Here is a 17,116-nt window from a genome sequence, read left to right on the forward strand (position 1 = left end):
CAAAATGAATCCTGCCTGCATATTTATCCACGAAGATGCCACCATGTTGTGCCATACCTCTACTCAACTGGAGTACTTTCTACTGGGTAGTCAGTAAGTGCTACCTCGTTGGGTAAATGTATGGTGCTTTTCCTACACTACAGCTGCGTAAAGGCCCAGAAGAGAAGTCTTCAGTGATCACCTGTGTCTGTGACTTTGCCACTGCGCTGATAGGCGCCTAGGTACCTCGAGTGTGCTGTCCATCACAGTGGGGGAAAGGGCGGGATAGGTTGCATAGCCTAGTCAGTGACTTTGCCACTGCGCTGATCGGCGCCGAGGTACCTCGAGTGAGCTGTCCATCACAGTGGGGAAAAGGGCGGGATAGGTTGCATAGCCTAGTCTGTGTGGGGAGGGGTTAAACTGGCGAGGCTTCTGTGCGAGTTCACATGCCTCTTGTTTATGAAGGGTCAGAGACCGATCAGCGCAGTAAATGATAAGAAAGCAGTCGGTGGTACCTCTTTGGGTGAATGTATTGTGCTTTTCCAGCACTGCAGCTGCGTGAAGTCCCAGAAGAGTTGTCTTCAGTGATCACCTGTGTCTGTGACTTTGCCACTGCGCCGATATGCGCCGAGGTACCTCGAGGGAGCTGTCCATCAAAGTGGGGTACAGGACGGGATAGCTTGCATAGCCTAGTGTGTGTGGGGAGGGGCCAAACTGGCGAGGCTTCTCTGCGTGTGCACTTGCCTCTTGTTTATGAAGGGTCAGAGACCGATTAGCACAGCAAATGAGGAGAAAGCAGTCGGTGGTACCTCTTTGGGTGAATGTATTGTGCTTTTCCAGCACTGCAGCTGCGTAAAGGCCCAGAAGAGTTGTCTCGAGTGACCACGTGTGTCTGTAACTTTGCCACCGCGCCGTTTGGCGCCAAGGTCCCTCGAGTGAGCTGTCCATCACAGTGGTGGGAAGGGCGGGATAGGTTGCATAGCCTAGTGTGTGTGGGGAGGGGTTAAACTGGCGAGGCTTCTGTGCGAGTTCACATGCCTCTTGTTTATGAAGGGTCAGAGACAGATCAGCGCAGAAAATGATAAGAAAGCAGTAGGTGGTACCTCTTTGGGTGAATGTATTGTGCTTTTCAAACACTACAGCTGCGTATAGGCCCAGAAGAGTTGTCTCGAGTGACCACGTGTGTCTGTAACTTTGCCACCGCGCCGTTTGGCGCCAAGGTCCCTTGAGTGAGCTGTCCATCACAGTGGGGGAAAGGGCGGGAAGATGTTGCATAGCCTAGTGTGTGGGGCGGGGCCAAACGGGCGGGGCTTCTGTACAGTTCACATGCCTCTTGTTTATAAAGGGTCAGAGACCATCAGAGCATCAGATGAGGAGAAATCAGCCTCCTGGTCACTGGAAGTACAGGAGGATTGCGCTCGAGAAACTCGTGGATGCCTAGACCTCCATCACGGATTACAGCTAATTGTAGACTGTAGCCTCGACCTTGCTCACTAGGTTCTTGGGCTGATTATAATGTTTTACTGAAGTTTAGCTTCAACCGGGGCACGTGCTGTTTCTTTTGTATCTGTAAGTGCTTCCTGTTGAGGTTTAATTTTTGAAACAGGAGCATCGTGCCAAAATGAATCCTGCCTGCATATTTATCCACGAAGATGCCACCATGTTGTGCCATACCTCTACTCAACTGGAGTACTTTCTACTGGGTAGTCAGTAAGTGCTACCTCGTTGGGTAAATATATGGTGCTTTTCCTACACTACAGCTGCGTAAAGGCCCAGAAGAGAAGTCTTCAGTGATCACCTGTGTCTGTGACTTTGCCACTGCGCTGATAGGCGCCTAGGTACCTCGAGTGAGCTGTCCATCACGGTGGGGGAAAGGGCGTGATAGGTTGCATAGCCTAGTCTGTGTGGGGAGGGGTTAAACTGGCGAGGCTTCTGTGCGAGTTCACATGCCTCTTGTTTATGAAGGGTCAGAGACCGATCAGCTCAGTAAATGATAAGAAAGCAGTCGGTGGTACCTCTTTGGGTGAATGTATTGTGCTTTTCCAGCACTGCAGCTGCGTAAAGGCCCAGAAGAGAAGTCTTCAGTGATCACCTGTGTCTGTGACTTTGCCACTGCGCTGATAGGCGCCTGGGTACCTCGAGTGAGCTGTCCATCACAGTGGGGGAAAGGGCAGAATAGGTTGCATAGCCTAGTCAGTGACTTTGCCACTGCGCTGATAGGCGCCGAGGTACCCCGAGTGAGCTGTCCATCACAGTGGGGGAAAGGGCGGGATAGGTTGCATAGCCTAGTCTGTGTGGGGAGGGGTTAAACTGGCGAGGCTTCTGTGCGAGTTCACATGCCTCTTGTTTATGAAGGGTCAGAGACCGATCAGCTCAGTAAATGATAAGAAAGCAGTCGGTGGTACCTCTTTGGGTGAATGTATTGTGCTTTTCCAGCACTGCAGCTGCGTAAAGGCCAGAAGAGTTGTATTCAGGGATCACCTGTGTCTGTAACGTTGCCACTGCGCCGATAGGCGCCGAGGTACCTCGAGTGAGCTGTCCATCACAGTGGGGGAAAGGGCGGGATAGGTTGCATAGCCTAGTGTGTGGGGAGGGGCCAAATTGGCGAGGCTTCTGTGTGTGTGCACTTGCCTCTTGTTTATGAAGGGTCAGAGACCGATTAGCGCAGCAAATGAGGAGAAAGCAGTCGGTGGTACCTCTTTGGGTGAATGTATTGTGCTTTTCAAACACTACAGCTGCGTATAGGCCCAGAAGAGTTGTCTCGAGTGACCACGTGTGTCTGTAACTTTGCCACCGCGCCGTTTGGCGCCAAGGTCCCTTGAGTGAGCTGTCCATCACAGTGGGGGAAAGGGCGGGAAGATATTGCATAGCCTAGTGTGTGGGGCGGGGCCAAACGGGCGGGGCTTCTGTGCAGTTCACATGCCTCTTGTTTATAAAGGGTCAGAGACCATCAGAGCATCAGATGAGGAGAAATCAGCCTCCTGGTCACTGGAAGTACAGGAGGATTGCGCTCGAGAAACTCGTGGATGCCTAGACTTCCATCATGGATTACAGCTAATTGTAGACTGTAGCCTCGACCTTGCTCACTAGGTTCTTGGGCTGATTATAATGCGTTACTGAAGTTTAGCTTCATCCGGGGCACGTGCTGTTTCTTTTGTATCTGTAAGTGCTTCCTGTTGAGGTTTAATTTTTGAAACAGGAGCATCGTGCCAAAATGAATCCTGCCTGCATATTTATCCACGAAGATGCCACCATGTTGTGCCATACCTCTACTCAACTGGAGTACTTTCTACTGGGTAGTCAGTAAGTGCTACCTCGTTGGGTAAATGTATGGTGCTTTTCCTACACTACAGCTGCGTAAAGGCCCAGAAGAGAAGTCTTCAGTGATCACCTGTGTCTGTGACTTTGCCACTGCGCTGATAGGCGCCTAGGTACCTCGAGTGAGCTGTCCATCACAGTGGGGGAAAGGGCGTGATAGGTTGCATAGCCTAGTCTGTGTGGGGAGGGGTTAAACTGGCGAGGCTTCTGTGCGAGTTCACATGCCTCTTGTTTATGAAGGGTCAGAGACCGATCAGCTCAGTAAATGATAAGAAAGCAGTCGGTGGTACCTCTTTGGGTGAATGTATTGTGCTTTTCCAGCACTGCAGCTGCGTAAAGGCCCAGAAGAGAAGTCTTCAGTGATCACCTGTGTCTGTGACTTTGCCACTGCGCTGATAGGCGCCTGGGTACCTCGAGTGAGCTGTCCATCACAGTGGGGGAAAGGGCAGAATAGGTTGCATAGCCTAGTCAGTGACTTTGCCACTGCGCTGATAGGCGCCGAGGTACCCCGAGTGAGCTGTCCATCACAGTGGGGGAAAGGGCGGGATAGGTTGCATAGCCTAGTCTGTGTGGGGAGGGGTTAAACTGGCGAGGCTTCTGTGCGAGTTCACCTGCCTCTTGTTTATGAAGGGTCAGAGACCGATCAGCTCAGTAAATGATAAGAAAGCAGTCGGTGGTACCTCTTTGAGTGAATGTATTGTGCTTTTCCAGCACTGCAGCTGCGTAAAGGCCCAGAAGAGAAGTCTTCAGTGATCACCTGTGTCTGTGACTTTGCCACTGCGCTGATAGGCGCCTGGGTACCTCGAGTGAGCTGTCCATCACAGTGGGGGAAAGGGCAGAATAGGTTGCATAGCCTAGTCAGTGACTTTGCCACTGCGCTGATAGGCGCCGAGGTACCCCGAGTGAGCTGTCCATCACAGTGGGGGAAAGGGCGGGATAGGTTGCATAGCCTAGTCTGTGTGGGGAGGGGTTAAACTGGCGAGGCTTCTGTGCGAGTTCACATGCCTCTTGTTTATGAAGGGTCAGAGACCGATCAGCTCAGTAAATGATAAGAAAGCAGTCGGTGGTACCTCTTTGGGTGAATGTATTGTGCTTTTCCAGCACTGCAGCTGCGTAAAGGCCAGAAGAGTTGTATTCAGGGATCACCTGTGTCTGTAACGTTGCCACTGCGCCGATAGGCGCCGAGGTACCTCGAGTGAGCTGTCCATCACAGTGGGGGAAAGGGCGGGATAGGTTGCATAGCCTAGTGTGTGGGGAGGGGCCAAATTGGCGAGGCTTCTGTGTGTGTGCACTTGCCTCTTGTTTATGAAGGGTCAGAGACCGATTAGCGCAGCAAATGAGGAGAAAGCAGTCGGTGGTACCTCTTTGGGTGAATGTATTGTGCTTTTCAAACACTACAGCTGCGTATAGGCCCAGAAGAGTTGTCTCGAGTGACCACGTGTGTCTGTAACTTTGCCACCGCGCCGTTTGGCGCCAAGGTCCCTTGAGTGAGCTGTCCATCACAGTGGGGGAAAGGGCGGGAAGATGTTGCATAGCCTAGTGTGTGGGGCGGGGCCAAACGGGCGGGGCTTCTGTACAGTTCACATGCCTCTTGTTTATAAAGGGTCAGAGACCATCAGAGCATCAGATGAGGAGAAATCAGCCTCCTGGTCACTGGAAGTACAGGAGGATTGCGCTCGAGAAACTCGTGGATGCCTAGACCTCCATCACGGATTACAGCTAATTGTAGACTGTAGCCTCGACCTTGCTCACTAGGTTCTTGGGCTGATTATAATGTTTTACTGAAGTTTAGCTTCAACCGGGGCACGTGCTGTTTCTTTTGTATCTGTAAGTGCTTCCTGTTGAGGTTTAATTTTTGAAACAGGAGCATCGTGCCAAAATGAATCCTGCCTGCATATTTATCCACGAAGATGCCACCATGTTGTGCCATACCTCTACTCAACTGGAGTACTTTCTACTGGGTAGTCAGTAAGTGCTACCTCGTTGGGTAAATGTATGGTGCTTTTCCTACACTACAGCTGCGTAAAGGCCCAGAAGAGAAGTCTTCAGTGATCACCTGTGTCTGTGACTTTGCCACTGCGCTGATAGGCGCCTAGGTACCTCGAGTGAGCTGTCCATCACAGTGGGGGAAAGGGCGGGATAGGTTGCATAGCCTAGTCTGTGTGGGGAGGGGTTAAACTGGCGAGGCTTCTGTGCGAGTTCACATGCCTCTTGTTTATGAAGGGTCAGAGACCGATCAGCTCAGTAAATGATAAGAAAGCAGTCGGTGGTACCTCTTTGGGTGAATGTATTGTGCTTTTCCAGCACTGCAGCTGCGTAAAGGCCCAGAAGAGAAGTCTTCAGTGATCACCTGTGTCTGTGACTTTGCCACTGCGCTGATAGGCGCCTTGGTACCTCGAGTGAGCTGTCCATCACAGTGGGGGAAAGGGCAGAATAGGTTGCATAGCCTAGTCAGTGACTTTGCCGCTGCGCTGATAGGCGCCGAGGTACCCCGAGTGAGCTGTCCATCACAGTGAGGGAAAGGGCGTGATAGGTTGCATAGCCTAGTCTGTGTGGGGAGGGGTTAAACTGGCGAGGCTTCTGTGCGAGTTCACATGCCTCTTGTTTATGAAGGGTCAGAGACCGATCAGCTCAGTAAATTATAAGAAAGCAGTCGGTGGTACCTCTTTGGGTGAATGTATTGTGCTTTTCCAGCACTGCAGCTGCGTAAAGGCCAGAAGAGTTGTATTCAGGGATCACCTGTGTCTGTAACGTTGCCACTGCGCCTATAGGCGCCGAGGTACCTCGAGTGAGCTGTCCATCACAGTGGGGGAAAGGGCGGGATAGGTTGCATAGCCTAGTGTGTGTGGGGAGGGGCCAAATTGGCGAGGCTTCTGTGTGTGTGCACTTGCCTCTTGTTTATGAAGGGTCAGAGACCGATTAGCGCAGCAAATGAGGAGAAAGCAGTCGGTGGTACCTCTTTGGGTGAATGTATTGTGCTTTTCAAACAGTACAGCTGCGTATAGGCCCAGAAGAGTTGTCTCGAGTGACCACGTGTGTCTGTAACTTTGCCACCCGCCGCTTGGCGCCAAGGTCCCTTGAGTGAGCTGTCCATCACAGTGGGGGAAAGGGCGGGAAGATATTGCATAGCCTAGTGTGTGGGGCGGGGCCAAACGGGCGGGGCTTCTGTGCAGTTCACATGCCTCTTGTTTATAAAGGGTCAGAGACCATCAGAGCATCAGATGAGGAGAAATCAGCCTCCTGGTCACTGGAAGTACAGGAGGATTGCGCTCGAGAAACTCGTGGATGCCTAGACTTCCATCATGGATTACAGCTAATTGTAGACTGTAGCCTCGACCTTGCTCACTAGGTTCTTGGGCTGATTATAATGCGTTACTGAAGTTTAGCTTCATCCGGGGCACGTGCTGTTTCTTTTGTATCTGTAAGTGCTTCCTGTTGAGGTTTAATTTTTGAAACAGGAGCATCGTGCCAAAATGAATCCTGCCTGCATATTTATCCACGAAGATGCCACCATGTTGTGCCATACCTCTACTCAACTGGAGTACTTTCTACTGGGTAGTCAGTAAGTGCTACCTCGTTGGGTAAATGTATGGTGCTTTTCCTACACTACAGCTGCGTAAAGGCCCAGAAGAGAAGTCTTCAGTGATCACCTGTGTCTGTGACTTTGCCACTGCGCTGATAGGCGCCTAGGTACCTCGAGTGAGCTGTCCATCACAGTGGGGGAAAGGGCGGGATAGGTTGCATAGCCTAGTCAGTGACTTTGCCACTGCGCTGATCGGCGCCGAGGTACCTCGAGTGAGCTGTCCATCACAGTGGGGAAAAGGGCGGGATAGGTTGCATAGCCTAGTCTGTGTGGGGAGGGGTTAAACTGGCGAGGCTTCTGTGCGAGTTCACATGCCTCTTGTTTATGAAGGGTCAGAGACCGATCAGCGCAGTAAATGATAAGAAAGCAGTCGGTGGTACCTCTTTGGGTGAATGTATTGTGCTTTTCCAGCACTGCAGCTGCGTGAAGTCCCAGAAGAGTTGTCTTCAGTGATCACCTGTGTCTGTGACTTTGCCACTGCGCCGATATGCGCCGAGGTACCTCGAGGGAGCTGTCCATCAAAGTGGGGTACAGGACGGGATAGCTTGCATAGCCTAGTGTGTGTGGGGAGGGGCCAAACTGGCGAGGCTTCTGTGCGTGTGCACTTGCCTCTTGTTTATGAAGGGTCAGAGACCGATTAGCGCAGCAAATGAGGAGAAAGCAGTCGGTGGTACCTCTTTGGGTGAATGTATTGTGCTTTTCAAACACTACAGCTGCGTATAGGCCCAGAAGAGTTGTCTCGAGTGACCACGTGTGTCTGTAACTTTGCCACCGCGCCGTTTGGCGCCAAGGTCCCTTGAGTGAGCTGTCCATCACAGTGGGGGAAAGGGCGGGAAGATGTTGCATAGCCTAGTGTGTGGGGCGGGGCCAAACGGGCGGGGCTTCTGTACAGTTCACATGCCTCTTGTTTATAAAGGGTCAGAGACCATCAGAGCATCAGATGAGGAGAAATCAGCCTCCTGGTCACTGGAAGTACAGGAGGATTGCGCTCGAGAAACTCGTGGATGCCTAGACCTCCATCACGGATTACAGCTAATTGTAGACTGTAGCCTCGACCTTGCTCACTAGGTTCTTGGGCTGATTATAATGTTTTACTGAAGTTTAGCTTCAACCGGGGCACGTGCTGTTTCTTTTGTATCTGTAAGTGCTTCCTGTTGAGGTTTAATTTTTGAAACAGGAGCATCGTGCCAAAATGAATCCTGCCTGCATATTTATCCACGAAGATGCCACCATGTTGTGCCATACCTCTACTCAACTGGAGTACTTTCTACTGGGTAGTCAGTAAGTGCTACCTCGTTGGGTAAATGTATGGTGCTTTTCCTACACTACAGCTGCGTAAAGGCCCAGAAGAGAAGTCTTCAGTGATCACCTGTGTCTGTGACTTTGCCACTGCGCTGATAGGCGCCTAGGTACCTCGAGTGAGCTGTCCATCACAGTGGGGGAAAGGGCGTGATAGGTTGCATAGCCTAGTCTGTGTGGGGAGGGGTTAAACTGGCGAGGCTTGTGTGCGAGTTCACATGCCTCTTGTTTATGAAGGGTCAGAGACCGATCAGCTCAGTAAATGATAAGAAAGCAGTCGGTGGTACCTCTGTGGGTGAATGTATTGTGCTTTTCCAGCACTGCAGCTGCGTAAAGGCCCAGAAGAGAAGTCTTCAGTGATCACCTGTGTTTGTGACTTTGCCACTGCGCTGATAGGCGCCTGGGTACCTCGAGTGAGCTGTCCATCACAGTGGGGGAAAGGGCAGAATAGGTTGCATAGCCTAGTCAGTGACTTTGCCACTGCGCTGATAGGCGCCGAGGTACCCCGAGTGAGCTGTCCATCACAGTGGGGGAAAGGGCGGGATAGGTTGCATAGCCTAGTCTGTGTGGGGAGGGGTTAAACTGGCGAGGCTTCTGTGCGAGTTCACATGCCTCTTGTTTATGAAGGGTCAGAGACCGATCAGCTCAGTAAATGATAAGAAAGCAGTCGGTGGTACCTCTTTGGGTGAATGTATTGTGCTTTTCCAGCACTGCAGCTGCGTAAAGGCCAGAAGAGTTGTATTCAGGGATCACCTGTGTCTGTAACGTTGCCACTGCGCCGATAGGCGCCGAGGTACCTCGAGTGAGCTGTCCATCACAGTGGGGGAAAGGGCGGGATAGGTTGCATAGCCTAGTGTGTGTGGGGAGGGGCCAAATTGGCGAGGCTTCTGTGTGTGTGCACTTGCCTCTTGTTTATGAAGGGTCAGAGACCGATTAGCGCAGCAAATGAGGAGAAAGCAGTCGGTGGTACCTCTTTGGGTGAATGTATTGTGCTTTTCAAACACTACAGCTGCGTATAGGCCCAGAAGAGTTGTCTCGAGTGACCACGTGTGTCTGTAACTTTGCCACCGCGCCGTTTGGCGCCAAGGTCCCCTGAGTGAGCTGTCCATCACAGTGGGGGAAAGGGCGGGAAGATATTGCATAGCCTAGTGTGTGGGGCGGGGCCAAACGGGCGGGGCTTCTGTGCAGTTCACATGCCTCTTGTTTATAAAGGGTCAGAGACCATCAGAGCATCAGATGAGGAGAAATCAGCCTCCTGGTCACTGGAAGTACAGGAGGATTGCGCTCGAGAAACTCGTGGATGCCTAGACTTCCATCATGGATTACAGCTAATTGTAGACTGTAGCCTCGACCTTGCTCACTAGGTTCTTGGGCTGATTATAATGCGTTACTGAAGTTTAGCTTCATCCGGGGCACGTGCTGTTTCTTTTGTATCTGTAAGTGCTTCCTGTTGAGGTTTAATTTTTGAAACAGGAGCATCGTGCCAAAATGAATCCTGCCTGCATATTTATCCACGAAGATGCCACCATGTTGTGCCATACCTCTACTCAACTGGAGTACTTTCTACTGGGTAGTCAGTAAGTGCTACCTCGTTGGGTAAATGTATGGTGCTTTTCCTACACTACAGCTGCGTAAAGGCCCAGAAGAGAAGTCTTCAGTGATCACCTGTGTCTGTGACTTTGCCACTGCGCTGATAGGCGCCTAGGTACCTCGAGTTGCTGTCCATCACAGTGGGGGAAAGGGCGGGATAGGTTGCATAGCCTAGTCAGTGACTTTGCCACTGCGCTGATCGGCGCCGAGGTACCTCGAGTGAGCTGTCCATCACAGTGGGGAAAAGGGCGGGATAGGTTGCATAGCCTAGTCTGTGTGGGGAGGGGTTAAACTGGCGAGGCTTCTGTGCGAGTTCACATGCCTCTTGTTTATGAAGGGTCAGAGACCGATCAGCGCAGTAAATGATAAGAAAGCAGTCGGTGGTACCTCTTTGGGTGAATGTATTGTGCTTTTCCAGCACTGCAGCTGCGTGAAGTCCCAGAAGAGTTGTCTTCAGTGATCACCTGTGTCTGTGACTTTGCCACTGCGCCGATATGCGCCGAGGTACCTCGAGGGAGCTGTCCATCAAAGTGGGGTACAGGACGGGATAGCTTGCATAGCCTAGTGTGTGTGGGGAGGGGCCAAACTGGCGAGGCTTCTGTGCGTGTGCACTTGCCTCTTGTTTATGAAGGGTCAGAGACCGATTAGCGCAGCAAATGAGGAGAAAGCAGTCGGTGGTACCTCTTTGGGTGAATGTATTGTGCTTTTCCAGCACTGCAGCTGCGTAAAGGCCCAGAAGAGTTGTCTCGAGTGACCACGTGTGTCTGTAACTTTGCCACCGCGCCGTTTGGCGCCAAGGTCCCTCGAGTGAGCTGTCCATCACAGTGGTGGGAAGGGCGGGATAGGTTGCATAGCCTAGTGTGTGTGGGGAGGGGTTAAACTGGCGAGGCTTCTGTGCGAGTTCACATGCCTCTTGTTTATGAAGGGTCAGAGACAGATCAGCGCAGAAAATGATAAGAAAGCAGTAGGTGGTACCTCTTTGGGTGAATGTATTGTGCTTTTCAAACACTACAGCTGCGTATAGGCCCAGAAGAGTTGTCTCGAGTGACCACGTGTGTCTATAACTTTGCCACCGCGCCGTTTGGCGCCAAGGTCCCTTGAGTGAGCTGTCCATCACAGTGGGGGAAAGGGCGGGAAGATGTTGCATAGCCTAGTGTGTGGGGCGGGGCCAAACGGGCGGGGCTTCTGTACAGTTCACATGCCTCTTGTTTATAAAGGGTCAGAGACCATCAGAGCATCAGATGAGGAGAAATCAGCCTCCTGGTCACTGGAAGTACAGGAGGATTGCGCTCGAGAAACTCGTGGATGCCTAGACCTCCATCACGGATTACAGCTAATTGTAGACTGTAGCCTCGACCTTGCTCACTAGGTTCTTGGGCTGATTATAATGTTTTACTGAAGTTTAGCTTCAACCGGGGCACGTGCTGTTTCTTTTGTATCTGTAAGTGATTCCTGTTGAGGTTTAATTTTTGAAACAGGAGCATCGTGCCAAAATGAATCCTGCCTGCATATTTATCCACGAAGATGCCACCATGTTGTGCCATACCTCTACTCAACTGGAGTACTTTCTACTGGGTAGTCAGTAAGTGCTACCTCGTTGGGTAAATGTATGGTGCTTTTCCTACACTACAGCTGCGTAAAGGCCCAGAAGAGAAGTCTTCAGTGATCACCTGTGTCTGTGACTTTGCCACTGCGCTGATAGGCGCCTAGGTACCTCGAGTGAGCTGTCCATCACAGTGGGGGAAAGGGCGGGATAGGTTGCATAGCCTAGTCTGTGTGGGGAGGGGTTAAACTGGCGAGGCTTCTGTGCGAGTTCACATGCCTCTTGTTTATGAAGGGTCAGAGACCGATCAGCTCAGTAAATGATAAGAAAGCAGTCGGTGGTACCTCTTTGGGTGAATGTATTGTGCTTTTCCAGCACTGCAGCTGCGTAAAGGCCAGAAGAGTTGTATTCAGGGATCACCTGTGTCTGTAACATTGCCACTGCGCCGATAGGCGCCGAGGTACCTCGAGTGAGCTGTCCATCACAGTGGGGGAAAGGGCGGGATAGGTTGCATAGCCTAGTGTGTGTGGGGAGGGGCCAAATTGGCGAGGCTTCTGTGTGTGTGCACTTGCCTCTTGTTTATGAAGGGTCAGAGACCGATTAGCGCAGCAAATGAGGAGAAAGCAGTCGGTGGTACCTCTTTGGGTGAATGTATTGTGCTTTTCAAACACTACAGCTGCGTATAGGCCCAGAAGAGTTGTCTCGAGTGACCACGTGTGTCTGTAACTTTGCCACCGCGCCGTTTGGCGCCAAGGTCCCTTGAGTGAGCTGTCCATCACAGTGGGGGAAAGGGCGGGAAGATATTGCATAGCCTAGTGTGTGGGGCGGGGCCAAACGGGCGGGGCTTCTGTGCAGTTCACATGCCTCTTGTTTATAAAGGGTCAGAGACCATCAGAGCATCAGATGAGGAGAAATCAGCCTCCTGGTCACTGGAAGTACAGGAGGATTGCGCTCGAGAAACTCGTGGATGCCTAGACATCCATCATGGATTACAGCTAATTGTAGACTGTAGCCTCGACCTTGCTCACTAGGTTCTTGGGCTGATTATAATGCGTTACTGAAGTTTAGCTTCATCCGGGGCACGTGCTGTTTCTTTTGTATCTGTAAGTGCTTCCTGTTGAGGTTTAATTTTTGAAACAGGAGCATCGTGCCAAAATGAATCCTGCCTGCATATTTATCCACGAAGATGCCACCATGTTGTGCCATACCTCTACTCAACTGGAGTACTTTCTACTGGGTAGTCAGTAAGTGCTACCTCGTTGGGTAAATGTATGGTGCTTTTCCTACACTACAGCTGCGTAAAGGCCCAGAAGAGAAGTCTTCAGTGATCACCTGTGTCTGTGACTTTGCCACTGCGCTGATAGGCGCCTAGGTACCTCGAGTGAGCTGTCCATCACAGTGGGGGAAAGGGCGGGATAGGTTGCATAGCCTAGTCAGTGACTTTGCCACTGCGCTGATCGGCGCCGAGGTACCTCGAGTGAGCTGTCCATCACAGTGGGGAAAAGGGCGGGATAGGTTGCATAGCCTAGTCTGTGTGGGGAGGGGTTAAACTGGCGAGGCTTCTGTGCGAGTTCACATGCCTCTTGTTTATGAAGGGTCAGAGACCGATCAGCGCAGTAAATGATAAGAAAGCAGTCGGTGGTACCTCTTTGGGTGAATGTATTGTGCTTTTCCAGCACTGCAGCTGCGTGAAGTCCCAGAAGAGTTGTCTTCAGTGATCACCTGTGTCTGTGACTTTGCCACTGCGCCGATATGCGCCGAGGTACCTCGAGGGAGCTGTCCATCAAAGTGGGGTACAGGACGGGATAGCTTCCATAGCCTAGTGTGTGTGGGGAGGGGCCAAACTGGCGAGGCTTCTGTGCGTGTGCACTTGCCTCTTGTTTATGAAGGGTCAGAGACCGATTAGCGCAGCAAATGAGGAGAAAGCAGTCGGTGGTACCTCTTTGGGTGAATGTATTGTGCTTTTCCAGCACTGCAGCTGCGTAAAGGCCCAGAAGAGTTGTCTCGAGTGACCACGTGTGTCTGTAACTTTGCCACCGCGCCGTTTGGCGCCAAGGTCCCTCGAGTGAGCTGTCCATCACAGTGGTGGGAAGGGCGGGATAGGTTGCATAGCCTAGTGTGTGTGGGGAGGGGTTAAACTGGCGAGGCTTCTGTGCGAGTTCACATGCCTCTTGTTTATGAAGGGTCAGAGACAGATCAGCGCAGTAAATGATAAGAAAGCAGTAGGTGGTACCTCTTTGGGTGAATGTATTGTGCTTTTCAAACACTACAGCTGCGTATAGGCCCAGAAGAGTTGTCTCGAGTGACCACGTGTGTCTGTAACTTTGCCACCGCGCCGTTTGGCGCCAAGGTCCCTTGAGTGAGCTGTCCATCACAGTGGGGGAAAGGGCGGGAAGATGTTGCATAGCCTAGTGTGTGGGGCGGGGCCAAACGGGCGGGGCTTCTGTACAGTTCACATGCCTCTTGTTTATAAAGGGTCAGAGACCATCAGAGCATCAGATGAGGAGAAATCAGCCTCCTGGTCACTGGAAGTACAGGAGGATTGCGCTCGAGAAACTCGTGGATGCCTAGACCTCCATCACGGATTACAGCTAATTGTAGACTGTAGCCTCGACCTTGCTCACTAGGTTCTTGGGCTGATTATAATGTTTTACTGAAGTTTAGCTTCAACCGGGGCACGTGCTGTTTCTTTTGTATCTGTAAGTGCTTCCTGTTGAGGTTTAATTTTTGAAACAGGAGCATCGTGCCAAAATGAATCCTGCCTGCATATTTATCCACGAAGATGCCACCATGTTGTGCCATACCTCTACTCAACTGGAGTACTTTCTACTGGGTAGTCAGTAAGTGCTACCTCGTTGGGTAAATGTATGGTGCTTTTCCTACACTACAGCTGCGTAAAGGCCCAGAAGAGAAGTCTTCAGTGATCACCTGTGTCTGTGACTTTGCCACTGCGCTGATAGGCGCCTAGGTACCTCGAGTGAGCTGTCCATCACAGTGGGGGAAAGGGCGTGATAGGTTGCATAGCCTAGTCTGTGTGGGGAGGGGTTAAACTGGCGAGGCTTCTGTGCGAGTTCACATGCCTCTTGTTTATGAAGGGTCAGAGACCGATCAGCTCAGTAAATGATAAGAAAGCAGTCGGTGGTACCTCTTTGGGTGAATGTATTGTGCTTTTCCAGCACTGCAGCTGCGTAAAGGCCCAGAAGAGAAGTCTTCAGTGATCACCTGTGTCTGTGACTTTGCCACTGCGCTGATAGGCGCCTGGGTACCTCGAGTGAGCTGTCCATCACAGTGGGGGAAAGGGCAGAATAGGTTGCATAGCCTAGTCAGTGACTTTGCCACTGCGCTGATAGGCGCCGAGGTACCCCGAGTGAGCTGTCCATCACAGTGGGGGAAAGGGCGGGATAGGTTGCATAGCCTAGTCTGTGTGGGGAGGGGTTAAACTGGCGAGGCTTCTGTGCGAGTTCACATGCCTCTTGTTTATGAAGGGTCAGAGACCGATCAGCTCAGTAAATGATAAGAAAGCAGTCGGTGGTACCTCTTTGGGTGAATGTATTGTGCTTTTCCAGCACTGCAGCTGCGTAAAGGCCAGAAGAGTTGTATTCAGGGACAGGGTCGGATTGGCAAGGCGGGCATTCGGGAAACGGCCGAAGGGCCGTTGTCTCAGTGCCCTCTGTGGGCCGGTTTTTTTCTCCCCTTTATCAGTTCACAGAGAGTGCTCTCTGCTATCTGCTCTCTGTGAACTTGGGAAGGGGAGAAAAAAAACGGCCCACAGAGCGCACGGAAACAGAGACAGAAATGAAAGCGCTTCACTGTGTGCCATGCAGTGATTATTAGCTGTGGCCTCACTTCACCCCCTGCCCCTGAAAAGCAATCACGCCAAGGGTGGGCTGGGGAGCGGTGATTGTCTGCGAAAATCGGCCTCCCTGGGGGCCAGGTGTTGCTCAGGCCTTGAGCCATTTCCACCTCGGCCCCCCTGGGGCCCACGCAGCCGAGAAACGGTGTTAATCTTAACACCTCGCCCACAGCCCCTCAGATTCAGGGCACAGTGGGCGAGGAAGAATGGGTCTGGCTGTGGGGGCTAGGTGATGTTTTGAACTCCCACCATCTTCACCTCAGCCTTCCCCTGTCTACCATTGTGCTCCCCTGCCAAGACATTGCCCTGGGGCCTGGAGGGCTGGGGAGGGCTGATTAATTTACTAATTGCAGGGGCCATACTGCTGTTCGTGTGCTCTTTAGCTAAGTAGGTTAGTAATAGCAGGGGCTTCCCTTCTTTTCAGGTGCTCCTGCACTGAAGTTCTTGAATAATTTTGTGACAGAAAGGGGCCTTGCTGTTTTTTTAGTTGCTCAGCATGTAGGCCATTGTCACCTTGGGCCTGTGTCCTGTGCAAGAACAGTATCCTCCCACTTTCATTCCTTATCTTTGCATAGGCATAGGTGGCCTAACGCCAGAGTTGCAGAGATGGGGATTCAAGTTTGAATCCCAGGGTCTGCTCAACAGCCTGTGATTCTGGGCAGATCACTTCCTCGCCCAGGCCCTTAAATAAAAAATCAGATCATGTGTACTGTAATTGGTACTCATGAATAGAACTCAAATAGCCTTTGTCTTGGGCTGAATTTACACTACATAAAACTGTCAAATGGCATGTTTTTTTGTATATGTTAGGATAAGGTAAGTATGGGTATATAGGGTATATGTTTTGGGGTTCTGAGGTATATGTTTTAGGGTGATTGGGTATTTTAAGGGTTCAGGGATAGTTTTGGGGTACTGGGGTATTTTTAGGTTTCAGGACTAGGTTTTGGTTTTGGGGTACAGGGGTATTTTTAGGGTGAAGGGATAGGTTTGGGTTTTGGGGTACAGGGGTATTTTTAGGGTTCAGGGATAGGTTTGGGTTTTGGGGTACAGGGGTATTTTTAGGGTTCAGGGATAGGTTTGGGTTTTGGGGTACAGGGTATTTGTAGGGTTCAGGGATAGGTTTGGGGGTACAGGGGTATTTTTGGGATTCAGGGATAGGTTTGGGTTTTGAGGTACAGGGGTATTTTTGGGATTCAGGGATAGGTTTGGGTTTTGAGGTACAAGGGTATTTTTAGGGTTCAGGGATAGGTTTGGGGTTTGGGGTAAAGGGGTATTTTTAGGGTTCAGGGATAGGCTTGGGTTTTAGGGTGCAGGGTGTATTTTTAGGGTTAGGATGGGTTATGATTATGGGGTGCAGGGGTATTTAAAGGGACCATGGTGGGATTAGTTTTTAGGGTATTGCACAACTTTTTCTGGTTGGTTGTGTTTTGTTATCATGCATGTGGGCCCCAGAACGTGCTTCAGAGTTGGTGCTACATAATGTGTCTTACACATGGAGGACATGCGAAAAATTGTGAGGGATTGTTACACGGTTGGAATATTTAAAACCAATAGCACTAGTTGTTTGCAGGTCTCTTGTACCATGATTCAGAGAACAGAGTGTGTGTATTGCTGCTTCTATATAAGGAGGAAATTATTAGATTTCCTCCAATGGAATGGTGAAAATCCTCAGAACATCGCATTGGTTTTCATTGTTGCTGAAAGAATGGCATAAGTAAACATAACTAAAGCTACAATTGCAAACACAATGCCCGTATGGTTTATTGTGATATTGTGTGCTAGCTCACAAAACAACAACCAAATCACCCTTACCACTAAAAATGTGAGAAATAGGCAGGTTGCACACAGAATTCCACGTCAAATGTTGTTGCAATTTAATGTACACAATTTACCCAAGGAATGATTTTGCAGCATTATTCCAGATTGTATTACATTATGATATAGGCCTGAA

The sequence above is a fragment of the Lissotriton vulgaris genome, chromosome 8, assembly GCF_964263255.1.
Source record: "Lissotriton vulgaris chromosome 8, aLisVul1.2, whole genome shotgun sequence".
In the NCBI taxonomy this organism is placed as follows: Eukaryota; Metazoa; Chordata; class Amphibia; order Caudata; family Salamandridae; genus Lissotriton; species Lissotriton vulgaris.